Genomic DNA, 12,182 nt, shown 5'->3' on the forward strand with positions numbered 1-12,182 from the left:
CCCCACACCACCACTCCCCACACCACCACTCCCCACACCACCACTCCCCACACCACCACTCTCCACACCACCACCACTCTCCCCACCCCCACCACTCTCCCCACCACCACCACTCTCCCCACCACCACCACTCTCCCCACCACCACCACTCTCCCCACCACCACCACTCTCCCCACCACCACCACTCTCCCCACCACCACCACCATCACTCCCCACCACCACCACCACTCTCTCTCCCCACCACCACTCTCTCTCCCCACCACCACCACCACTCTCTCTCCCCACCACCACCACCACTCTCTCCCCACCACCAGCACCACTCTCTCTCCCCACCACCACCACCACTCTCTCTCCCCACCACCACCACCACTCTCTCTCCCCACCACCACCACCACTCTCTCTCCCCACCACCACCACCACTCTCTCCACCAGCAATCCATCCACTGGGACCATACTCTGCACAGAGCGTTGGTGCTGCCGAAGCAGTCTCCTTGGCGATTGGGCACAATCCTGGACGGGTCGCCCCTCCGACACAGAATACCAGCAAGCTGGCACGCATTTTGCTCACCTCGGAAGGATGACAGGTCGAGTTAACCCCACCTGGTATTAATTCAACAGCCAAGTGAGGTTTGAACTCAGGATCCTCGGAACCCAAACCATTTAGCCAACACCAGGCATACGCTCCCCACCACCATTCTCCATCCCACTCCTCTCACCACCATTCTCACCCTCACTCTCCCCACCACCATTCTCCATCCCACTCCTCTCACCACCATTCTCACCCTCACTCTCCCCACCACCATTCTCAATCTGACTCCCCATTGAGTGTATGTCGAGTTGGATTGGGTTATCGGTGGGGTTCAATTAACGACTCCTGGATAGCGATTTCGCCGTTTCATTCTGTAAAACTAGAAGGGCACTCGGTAGAGCGCATACCTCCACCACGTCATGCCTGATCCACGAGCACATATCGGGCCCAATACATTTGTGAAGTATCATGTTTTTAAATATATACATATATTGTTACGAATGTGGAAGCTTACTGCACACAACAGCCAGGTCCTATAGATCAGTTATATCGGTATGTGTTTCTCGGTAGGGTCCCGTCCTATGTTTAATTGGTGATTAAGTGTACGTGCACTGCGCAGTTATTTTCTTAGCTCGAGAATTTATATCCACAAAAATAACAACAACAACACTATGGACCATTTCCCGTACGATGGCGTGTCAAACACGCATGTGGGTGGAGTTCCCTCGGTCACCAAAGTTCTGACTCCACGCTTCGGCCAATCGGAAGGGTGCGAGCCCCTTTCAGCCAATGGGCACTTCTCCAAGAGAAGCAGTCTCTTCGGGGGGGGGGGAGTGATCGAGACGCCCCGACATGCCCCCCGACCAATCACGGGGAGACGACCGATATCCCCCGGCGAATGAGGGATGCGGTGATGTGACACGCCCCCGACCCCGGTGAGAGAAGAAATAGACGGGACGGCGCAGTCATCTTGTGGCTGGTCTCGTCTTGTCGCTGGCTCTGATCTCGTCACAGTGATCCCTCACCTCGTCATTATTCGAGCTGGCTGGCGTCCGTGACTGAATCCTTGGTCCCTCGGTGCCTGGTATATCGGCGCGGGTTTGAGTCCCGCAACCGAACAAGATCAACGTTACCACACGAGGCGGGCAGGTGCAAGAACAGGCTCTTCCCTCAGCTCGTCTTCCCTCCCGAGCTGTAGGGCACAATAAAGGACAACCGTCCATTTATTGTGTGTGTGTGTGTGTGTGTGTGTGTGTGTGTGTGTGTGTGTGTGTGTGTGTGTGTGTGTGTGTGTGTGTGTGTGTGCGCACCAGTCCGATAAGTAGACATTGCTTAAGTATCTCACCCTTGTACATTGACTGCATATTCGTGATAACTCTGCTCTGTGTTCCCCTCCCCAATTATGGTTGTTATTAAATTCCCCTCTTGTTGAATGTACCAGCTCGTTCTTTGTCATTTCTGCCATTGGTTTGCCACGGTGCGTATTGGGGATGAGGAAGGCCGTTGCCGTAGTTGTACATTTGGCCCGACGGGCCTTGCTAACCATCCGCTCGGGTTACACACGGTTCGAGCACGGTAACGGCTCGTTCCGCTCGAGGCCTGTTGAGGGTGTGAATTCCCCGGTAAGCTTTGCCGTGTGGGTACTCAGGTATATTGAAGTTGGCAATTAACCCCACTCCACGCGGTCGAATTATTGGTGATTCATGGTCCTGTAAGGGACCCGTACCTTCAGACTTATCTGAGGGTCACGACCTAAATTCCAGTGTGTTCGGCAGAGCCGGCTCTACAGCTCCCCCTAGCGGTCGTGCTCACCACCGAGACCCGGCCCCACAACAATATATTTAAACATATACGAGCCAAACCCATGCTCTGCGCGAAGTTTCAAAAGTGAGGGTTCATTAGGACGTCAATATGTCCAGTGTTCACAATGTGATTTATCGAATTTCTTTACATACAATGTTTCTTGTTGCATTTTTTTTGTGTCAAATTCACCTTCTGAGGTGGTCAGCATGTGCAGAAGAGGGTTTCACATTGCAGACGCCGTTTTCTCGGAGTGGCATTATGCCTCTCAGTGGTGACGGTCTGTCGACGACAGACGTAATGACCAGTGATGTCATGACGTCATTACGTCTCTCAGCGGTGACGTCACACGTCTCACGTCCATGCAAACGAATGTAAAAATTAGAAAATCGCCAAAAATTCCCAAACCTGTCCGTCTGGCACGATCTCACATAGCCCATGCTGTTCGTTAGACCACAGACCATCCGCATGCCGATAATGTCAATATCCGTCTGGCAGTTTCGGAGGAGAAACGTCAAATTACGCGCAGACGTTAACAGAAATAATATATAGGATATATATTTAAATGTATGTATTTATATATTTAAATATTCATATTTATATATTTTTATTTAAATATTCATATTTATATATTTTTATTTATATATACAGTATTGATATATATATATATATATATATATATATATATATATATATATATATATATTGATATTTAAATATACGAGTGCGTGGCCGTACATGCAAAAAAAAAACAAAAAAAAAATTCAAACTGCATGCCAGAAACAACAACCACACAAACCGTTCCTTCGCTCTCGCGTGCCCGTACGTGCGTGGTCATACGTGTAAAAAAAAAAACCCCCAAAAAACTTTCAAACCGCCTGCCAGAAACAACAACCACACAGGCCGTTCCTTCGCTCTCGTAAACGACGACTGGATTGAGGCATTGTGTTTATTTATCTATAAATGCGCATAAGAAATCGAGAAATTATTATAATACAGTAAGTCATCACTATCCAGAAGTCCGTACGTTATAACCCGTAATAGTCCGTCTTACTCGTCTAACCAAAGCGCTCTAACTTGGCCATAACTTGGGAACCACTTGTCCGATTAATTTCAAACCTTTTGAAAGGCAAACAGAGATTGCTGGAATTATAGATGGATAGAAGATGGATACTGTGGGTGAAAAACGCCAAGCAACGTGTCCTGTCATTGGTAACTAAGGCGCCCTTTCCCCATCGGCCACGCCTACGCAGCAACGTGTCCTGTCATTGGTTTGGTAAATAAATGGCCATAACTTGGGAACTACTTGTCCGATTAATGTCAAAGCTTGAAAAGGCACACACTCAGGTCTCCTGCAATATACCTGGCATGTTTTAATAAGATCGGACCAGTGGTTGTCGAGAAACAGCGGTCACAGACACACACACACATTGCTGGAATTGTAGATATATTTATGGATACATATATATATATATATATATATATATATATATATATATATTGTTGCAGTTTTCGCGCCCGCCGGCGTGCGACGGCCACGTAACTCGAATCGCGGCACGTCGCCCACCGGACGGACAATCCAGTCGTGACCCTCTCGGACTAACGCCGGGAACCAGTCACGGGTGGACCTTTCGGTCTCACCGCGATCGAGCCAATCAGCCCCCGCGTGGGATAGGGTTGCTCGCCAAATTCGAACTACCTAAGTACTCACGCGGAGGGTAGACCGGGCGATCGCACCTCGCCGCAGGTCGACTTCGGACACGGGCCACTTAAGCGACCCGTTCCGTACTATCAGAATAACCGAGCGGTGTTATCGTCGACCTCGACGGTTCGATTAATTATCGGGCGTATTCAGCCCACTACCAACCCTTTACGTGAAGCAAGATGGGGATTCAATGGAGGAAAAGACGAAGCGAAGCGGGAGAACAGTTCAACAATAAAGCACATTTATTCGTGACGAACGGAAAGCACACAAATACAATTCCACCAAATGCACACAAAAAAAAGAAAACACAATTCCATTTACACAAAAAGCAAACATAAAAGTGAAAACACAGTGCAGAGCTAATACCGACTACCGAGCACACGGCAACACTTATACAATTCTACTTCACAGACGGCGCCAACAACACATACCCAAAACCAAGGAAAAGAAATACCCTCAAGAATGAGGCAGGCCTGAGGCCGAGACCGGGTCGGGCCTACCCGTCTGGTGATGAGACGCGGAGCGGCGATGGCCCCGCAACCCGCGGGCCTCGTGGACAGTGCCTGGCAGGGGGTGGGAACGGGCCCCCTTGGTCGCACTATCTCAGCGCGGGGGAAACAGGAGGGGGTTGCTGATGCTCGGGGTATAGAGGATCTTTATTATCCCTGGTGTGCGTCTCCACCTCGGCCAGGTCGCGCTGCCGGCCTCCCTCGGGCGTGCAGCTCCTGGCACCGACGCGAGCACCCCCTCGTCCGACTCTCTTCAGCTTCTCCAGCCACTGCAGGCTTCGGGCTCCAGTCTTCCACACTCGTCCCCTCCGTTCCGACTCCTTCTCGTTCTCGTTTGCGACTCTCTTCTGACTGACGAACACCGTCCTTTTATCCCCCCGTAACTTCGCCTTTGACCCCCTCCCTTTGACCTTTCACCTCGCTCCCCATTGGCCCGAGAAAAAGTGGGCGTGAAGGCTTTTTGATCCACAAATTTGCATATATCGATCGTTCTGGAGGCGGGGCCAAATCGCCCCTCGCTCACCGATTGGACGGCAAAAAGTGGGCGTGTGTCGTTTTTGATCCGTTTTTGAAGCACAAAATCCGTGATTTTGTACACGCTGTTCGACGCGCGTTCTGCATGAGTCCAACACCGGTACCCACAGCGGGGCAAGAACGGTGGCGATGCTGCGGTTGTGAGGTGTGCGTGAAGGTCGTGGCGGTTGTGGTGAAGCGGTGGTTGTGGTCGGTGGTTGATGTTGTGGTTGTGATCATGGCGGTTGGTCCAAAATAAAGATAGTAAAAGAAAAACGGCTATCCTGAAGAGTCGCAGCTCGCATAAATGACATGTATTCCCACTAGACAACGGGTTCGGGCCTAACTACACATGTACTTACCGAGATACCTCACCTAAGGGACCTGAATGGTGGTTTGCGAATTTGGTAACCACAACACTACCCCCTTCCCTTTTTACAGACTCGTCCCGAGTCGTCAAATTTTCGTGTGCCATCATGTGTAGTTTTCCCCTAGTACATTTTACCTACGGATCCCTGAGTGCGACATTCATGGTATTCATGTCCCCAAAATAAATAACCTGAGGGCTGCGTAACTATCTAAACAAACTCACTCACACGGACGACTTAAATAAAATTGCCGGCGCTAGACAGACATGCCGGGGGCGCACTCATATTTACAGTACATCTTAACCTTAACTTACAAATTTTACACTAAACCATGGCCCAGGATCAATGAACTCTGCAAAGAAAAGCAGTTCGCAGGGAGCCAGGCTGCCCACATGCAGTCTCTGGCTCAAACAATGCAGGTGACAGGGAACGTGGCTGGCTGCTCACACGCAGTCCAAGGCCTTCCCTTTTGAACTGAACGCAGTGAACCACAACGGTGCTTGGGCTGCACAACGCAGTCTCCGTGCCAGCTCAAGTGGCACACGCAATGAACACAACGAATGGATGCATGAACGGTTTGAACTGAATGCAGTGAACCACAACGGTGCATGGGCTGCACAACGCAGTCTCCGTGCCAGCTCAAGTGGCACACGCAATGAACACAACGAATGGATGGATGGACACAAACACGGTGCACGGGCCGCCACTGCAGGCCCGTGTTGTTGCTGCCAACAGGGCAGTTCTTGCAGCTTGCAAACTGTTGCCTTGATCCTGGCGCACATGGCAATGAACAGGGGGGTGGGGCAAAGCAAAAATTGAACGGGGCTGGTGAACATGGGCAGTGGGCATGGCATGGCAAAGGCAGCAGGCAAACACAGCCCGCAGAAGAAGGCCGCTGCAGGCAAACACAGCCCGCAGATGAACTGGCCGGCACAGGCCTTGAAGAAAACAGCCAGCAGATGAACTGGCCGGTACAGGCCTTGCAGCACAACAACAGCTGCCGATGAAGTTGGCCGGCCTCTGCCTTGCAGCAACGCAGCCAGCAGATGAAGCTGGCCAGCCTTTGCCGTTCAGTGGAGGTTGGTGGAGGGAGTGCGGTGGTGCTGGCCACTTGGAAGGCGGGCTCGGACCTACCTACCTGTCTCCCTCCCACCTATCGCCTTTGCCTGTCACTGTACCTACCCACTCCCTTAATTTGTCAAACCCCAATTTAGCCCCAACTTATTTTTTTTATTGTTTTTATTTTTACTTCCCCACTATAAATCGTCCCCTAACCCCCTTTATCGTCCTTGTTCGGCTAACCTATTCTGTCACCTGGCCTACTCCCAACCCCTACGTTCCCTTCCCGGAGGGGAATAAGGGAGAGCTAGCGTCCTGTGTCGAGGCCCAACGAAGCCTCAGAATGGCCTCCCCAGAGTTCGGCGATCTATAACCAAAGTGGGTCCAGCGGCCCACAACGACAGCGAGGGGATGGATGGTGCGGAGGGGTACATCTCCTAATCTACCCTAACCATTTAACTCTTAAACTACCCCGGGGCTTTCAACAAGCGCCTCTCGCTTAAAGTATTGGTTCTAACAACCCAGATTCCCGTCGCCTGTGTTGGTGTCCTCACAATTTCGGGCCTCGCCCCCCAATTTTCTCTCCGTGCCCTCACACGGTCTCCTGGCTGGGACACGTGGCTCCCTTTGGCAGGCACGACCCTCTGCCGAATCTCCCGCTATGGCACCCCCGGGCACTACACTGCCTCCGAGCCTACCAGCTCCCTAACACCGGGGAGTGCCCCCCATGGCACCTCCCCTGAAACGCACACGTGGCAGGCCGGCCTCTCGGGTCCCTTTCCGAGGGTCACCCGTGCCCACTACACTGCCCACGCGGCTAATGGCGCCCCGGGCCCCCGCACCAAGCAGGCGCACCCGTGCCCACTACTCTATCCCGGCCCCCCATGGGCCCATGGCCTACCGCGGCCGACTAGCCTGGTGCCCAGGGTACCCACTCAGCGATACTCACCTTTCGCAGCCACGCTCCCAAGCCCGTCAACAGGGCTCCTGCACCCCTCCAAATGGGTCTCGAGCCTACTTTCCCACCAACAGCAAAACGACCTCCATTTTTCAATTTGACTAACCCAGCTAACTCACTTTACTCTGACCCCGGGGTCCCTTGGGCGGGAGTCACTCCTCCCCCCAATCACTCATCGCACCATGCATTCCCCATTCGCTCCACTCACACAGACCCGCTGGCCTTACTCACTCACCATGTACTCACCTCACAACTCACCAACTCTTCAACACACATACCACTGAACTTGCCATCCTTCTATCTGCATCCCCTAACTAACTCGTGCTCCCACGTCGTCCCTTAAACTACAGCACGTTCCTTTTAACCTACGTAGCTAAACTACGTCCCCTCTACACATTCACTGTCAGTCACTGTCTCCAAAATAATCCCATTTTATTTCCCAACCTAAATCTGGCTACAATCTCTCTAACTAATCCATTCCACGGACTCCATGAGGACTTACCCCTGCCCCATGAAGTCGGTCTAACTAAGCTAACCCTTCCCCCTAACTAGTTTTCATCCTGTGCCCAGGTTAAGGGGGTCCTCCACCCCTTACCCAGGAATCCTGTGCACCCGAAAGTGAGGCTTGTCTCTCCCTTTTTTTTTTTTTTATACGCAGCACCCGCGCGGCAACTCGCGCATTTCGCACCTGCCCGTGACGTCATGCAGCTGCACGTGTACCTCGTCCCTCCTTGGACGGTACCATCCGGCAGAGATACCCCTCCTGCCGGATTCCAACCCCACGTGCAGCCATGACGTCACCGTGCGCATAAAAAAAAAAACAAGCCCCACGTCTCGAGGGGTTCCCCACGCGAACACATGTGCTTTGCCCGTTGGAGCTTAACACACACGATCGCGTGGAGAACCCGTCCGGTCCAAATCCATTTACCTGCCTAAACTTTGTCCGTCCGCGGGATCGGCAAATCCACCGCGTGCGTTTCCGGACCGGGACTTCACTCTCGCAAGCGAGCACGTGGTGGTCTCGTGCGTTGCACAGCACGAACCGCGTGCTCACTGCTGGGTGAACCCGGCACGGTCCTCGAAACAACTACAGCCGCTACTCGGCTTTCTCTCCTCTGTCGCCGTCTCCGTCTCCATTCCACACACGCATACCTGCGTGTTACGACGCACACAGTCCACTCCATCACATTCACACCGGGAGATGCGGCTGCGTGCTCCCGCATGCCAACCGACATCTCCCTTACATACCGCTCTCTCACACACACGGTCTCCCTTGCACACAGCGACCTTGCACACGGCCGTTCACTCACGCGTGCCTCACTACTCACACAAACCATACTACTCACACGTGGTGCTCCATTCACTCGCGCGGGGGCACTCACCCGCGGTGCCTCACCCACGCACGCGAGGGCACTCAACCGCTGTGCCTCATCCACACACCGTGCCTCACTCATACACGCGGGGGCACTCACCCGCGGTACCTCACTCATACACACGGCGACACTCACACACGCGGTCTCTTCCACACAACGTCCCTCACTCATACACGCGGGGGCACTCAACCGCGGTGCCTCATCCATACACCGTGTGCTGGGAAGCACGTACACCGGCACAATCGCCACCACACCAATCACACGTGGTGCCTCACTCATACTGGCCGTTTCACTCACACACACGGCCGGACTCACACACGGTGCCTCACCCACGCACGGCGTGCTGGGAAGCACGTACTCTGGCTCCATCGCCACCACACCACTCACACACGGGGTCGCTTCCACACACGGGGACGCACTCACACCTTGCACCACACACACAGGGACAACCACACTGGGGATTTGTGTCCCCACAAGGGTCTCCGGGGCCTCTACACCCCTCAAGCTCTCCGTGCACCCGTCCACAGCACTCGTCCCCTCAACCTCGCAAAACACTACCGAACTCACCTGGTCGTGACTCGCCTCAAGGGGGCATACTCCCTCCCCTCGTTCCTGGAGGAGGCCATCCCGCTGCTCGCACCGGGTCCCTACACGCTCCGCGAGCTCACCCCCATTATCCTCCACTACCTCCGTGTGTGTGTGTGCGTCACTTACCCCATCTTCATCGTGGAGTCTTCCCTCTATCGTTCCCATCTCCCGTGTCTCTGCCAACTCTTCACCCTTTACCTCCCTTGTCTCAACTATTATTTCCGTTGTCGTCACCTCGTGTCTCGTCTCACACGTTTTGGTCTCCCCATTTAATTTTTCCCTTTCGGTCATCGTCACGACCCTCGCCCAACACGTTCCACGAATTATTTTTTCACCCGCCTCCACCGCGGGCCTGTCAGCCGTTGCACCCCCACCCAGCTCGTTTGCTCCCACACGTGAAGTCGCCATTCCCAGCTCCCTGGTCACGGCCTTCATGCCCGCCTGCAGGCTTTGGCCCATGTTCTGCGTCTCACCCCGCAGCTCTTTCATTTCTTCTTTCATGTTTGTTTCCATTCCGTTCATTTTTGTATCCATCTTTTCGTTTATTTGTTGTGTATTCGCATCCATCGTCGTTTTCACTTCATTCATTTGCTTGTTCATGTCTTTCATTTCGTTTTTCATTTCATTTGTGTTTGCATCCATTTTTTCGATCATTGCCGCCAGCATGGCTGTAGCTGGGCCATGTTGGATGCACTCAGCTGAGCCGTTTCGGCAAGGGTTGGGGAAGGGTCTTGGTGGAGAGGGGGGGAGGTGTCATACACCGCGGCCGCTGCCGCACCCACCTCGGGCCCTGGGTTCAGTTGGGCGAGTCCGTGTTCCTGCACAATCAACATTTCCTGCTCGGGGATTCCATCCTGGACCATGGACTCTACATTATTACACATATACATTTCTAATACCCCGGCTCCCGCTCGCCTTGAGACGCCATCTTGCTTCTCGTGAAGGGTTAATTTGCTCGCTCGTAATTTGGAGGGAATCGGGGGTCGCTTCTCTCACCCCTGGACCGATTCCCGTAAATTTAGCCGGAGACAGGAGAGCCCGTTTTCCTGTTCTCCGATACCAGTGCCGCGAGGAGGGCGATGAATTTGTATCCCACTCCTGACACCAGTGTTGCAGTTTTCGCGCCCGCCGGCGTGCGACGGCCACGTAACTCGAATCGCGGCACGTCGCCCACCGGACGGACAATCCAGTCGTGACCCTCTCGGACTAACGCCGGGAACCAGTCACGGGTGGACCTTTCGGTCTCACCGCGATCGAGCCAATCAGCCCCCGCGTGGGATAGGGTTGCTCGCCAAATTCGAACTACCTAAGTACCCACGCGGAGGGTAGACCGGAGCTCCCACGCGGAGGGTACCTAAGTACCTCGCCGCAGGTCGACTTCGGACACGGGCCACTTAAGCGACCCGTTCCGTACTATCAGAATAACCGAGCGGTGTTATCGTCGACCTCGACGGTTCGATTAATTATCGGGCGTATTCAGCCCACTACCAACCCTTTACGTGAAGCAAGATGGGGATTCAATGGAGGAAAAGACGAAGCGAAGCGGGAGAACAGTTCAACAATAAAGCACATTTATTCGCGACGAACGGAAAGCACACAAATACAATTCCACCAAATGCACACAAAAAAAAGAAAACACAATTCCATTTACACAAAAAGCAAACATAAAAGTGAAAACACAGTGCAGAGCTAATACCGACTACCGAGCACACGGCAACACTTATACAATTCTACTTCACAGGCGGCGCCGACAACACATACCCAAAACCAAGGAAAAGAAATACCCTCAAGAATGAGGCAGGCCTGAGGCCGAGACCGGGTCGGGCCTACCCGTCTGGTGATGAGAGGCGGAGCGGCGATGGCCCCGCAACCCGCGGGCCTCGTGGACAGTGCCTGGCAGGGGGTGGGAACGGGCCCCCTTGGTCGCACTATCTCAGCGCGGGGGGAAACAGGAGGGGGTTGCTGATGCTCGGGGTATAGAGGATCTTTATTATCCCTGGTGTGCGTCTCCACCTCGGCCAGGTCGCGCTGCCGGCCTCCCTCGGGCGTGCAGCTCCTGGCACCGACGCGAGCACCCCCTCGTCCGACTCTCTTCAGCTTCTCCAGCCACTGCAGGCTTCGGGCTCCAGTCTTCCACACTCGTCCCCTCCGTTCCGACTCCTTCTCGTTCTCGTTTGCGACTCTCTTCTGACTGACGAACACCGTCCTTTTATCCCCCCGTAACTTCGCCTTTGACCCCCTCCCTTTGACCTTTCACCTCGCTCCCCATTGGCCCGAGAAAAAGTGGGCGTGAAGGCTTTTGATCCACAAATTTGCATATATCGATCGTCCTGGAGGCGGGGCCAAATCGCCCCTCGCTCACCGATTGGACGGCAAAAAGTGGGCGTGTGTCGTTTTTGATCCGTTTTTGAAGCACAAAATCCGTGATTTTGTACACGCTGTTCGACGCGCGTTCTGCATGAGTCCAACACCGGTACCCACAGCGGGGCAAGAACGGTGGCGATGCTACGGTTGTGAGGTGTGCGTGAAGGTCGTGGCGGTTGTGGTGAAGCGGTGGTTGTGGTCGGTGGTTGATGTTGTGGTTGTGATCATGGCGGTTGGTCCAAAATAAAGATAGTAAAAGAAAAACGGCTATCCTGAAGAGTCGCAGCTCGCATAAATGACATGTATTCCCACTAGACAACGGGTTCGGGCCTAACTACACATGTACTTACCGAGATACCTCACCTAAGGGACCTGAATGGTGGTTTGCGAATTTGGTAACCACAACACTATATATA

General features: G+C 53.5%; 1 protein-coding gene across 3 annotated transcripts in view; it reads left to right on the forward strand.

The window, feature by feature from the left end:
• The window catches only part of LOC147033574 (uncharacterized), a 111,554-nt gene that overhangs the window by 61,727 nt on the left and 37,645 nt on the right, over window positions 1–12,182 (forward strand). The window lies entirely within an intron of this gene.

This window comes from Eptatretus burgeri, chromosome 2, assembly GCF_056783735.1.
Source record: "Eptatretus burgeri isolate ZD-2024b chromosome 2, Ebu_testis_v1, whole genome shotgun sequence".
NCBI classification, from domain to species: Eukaryota; Metazoa; Chordata; class Myxini; order Myxiniformes; family Myxinidae; genus Eptatretus; species Eptatretus burgeri.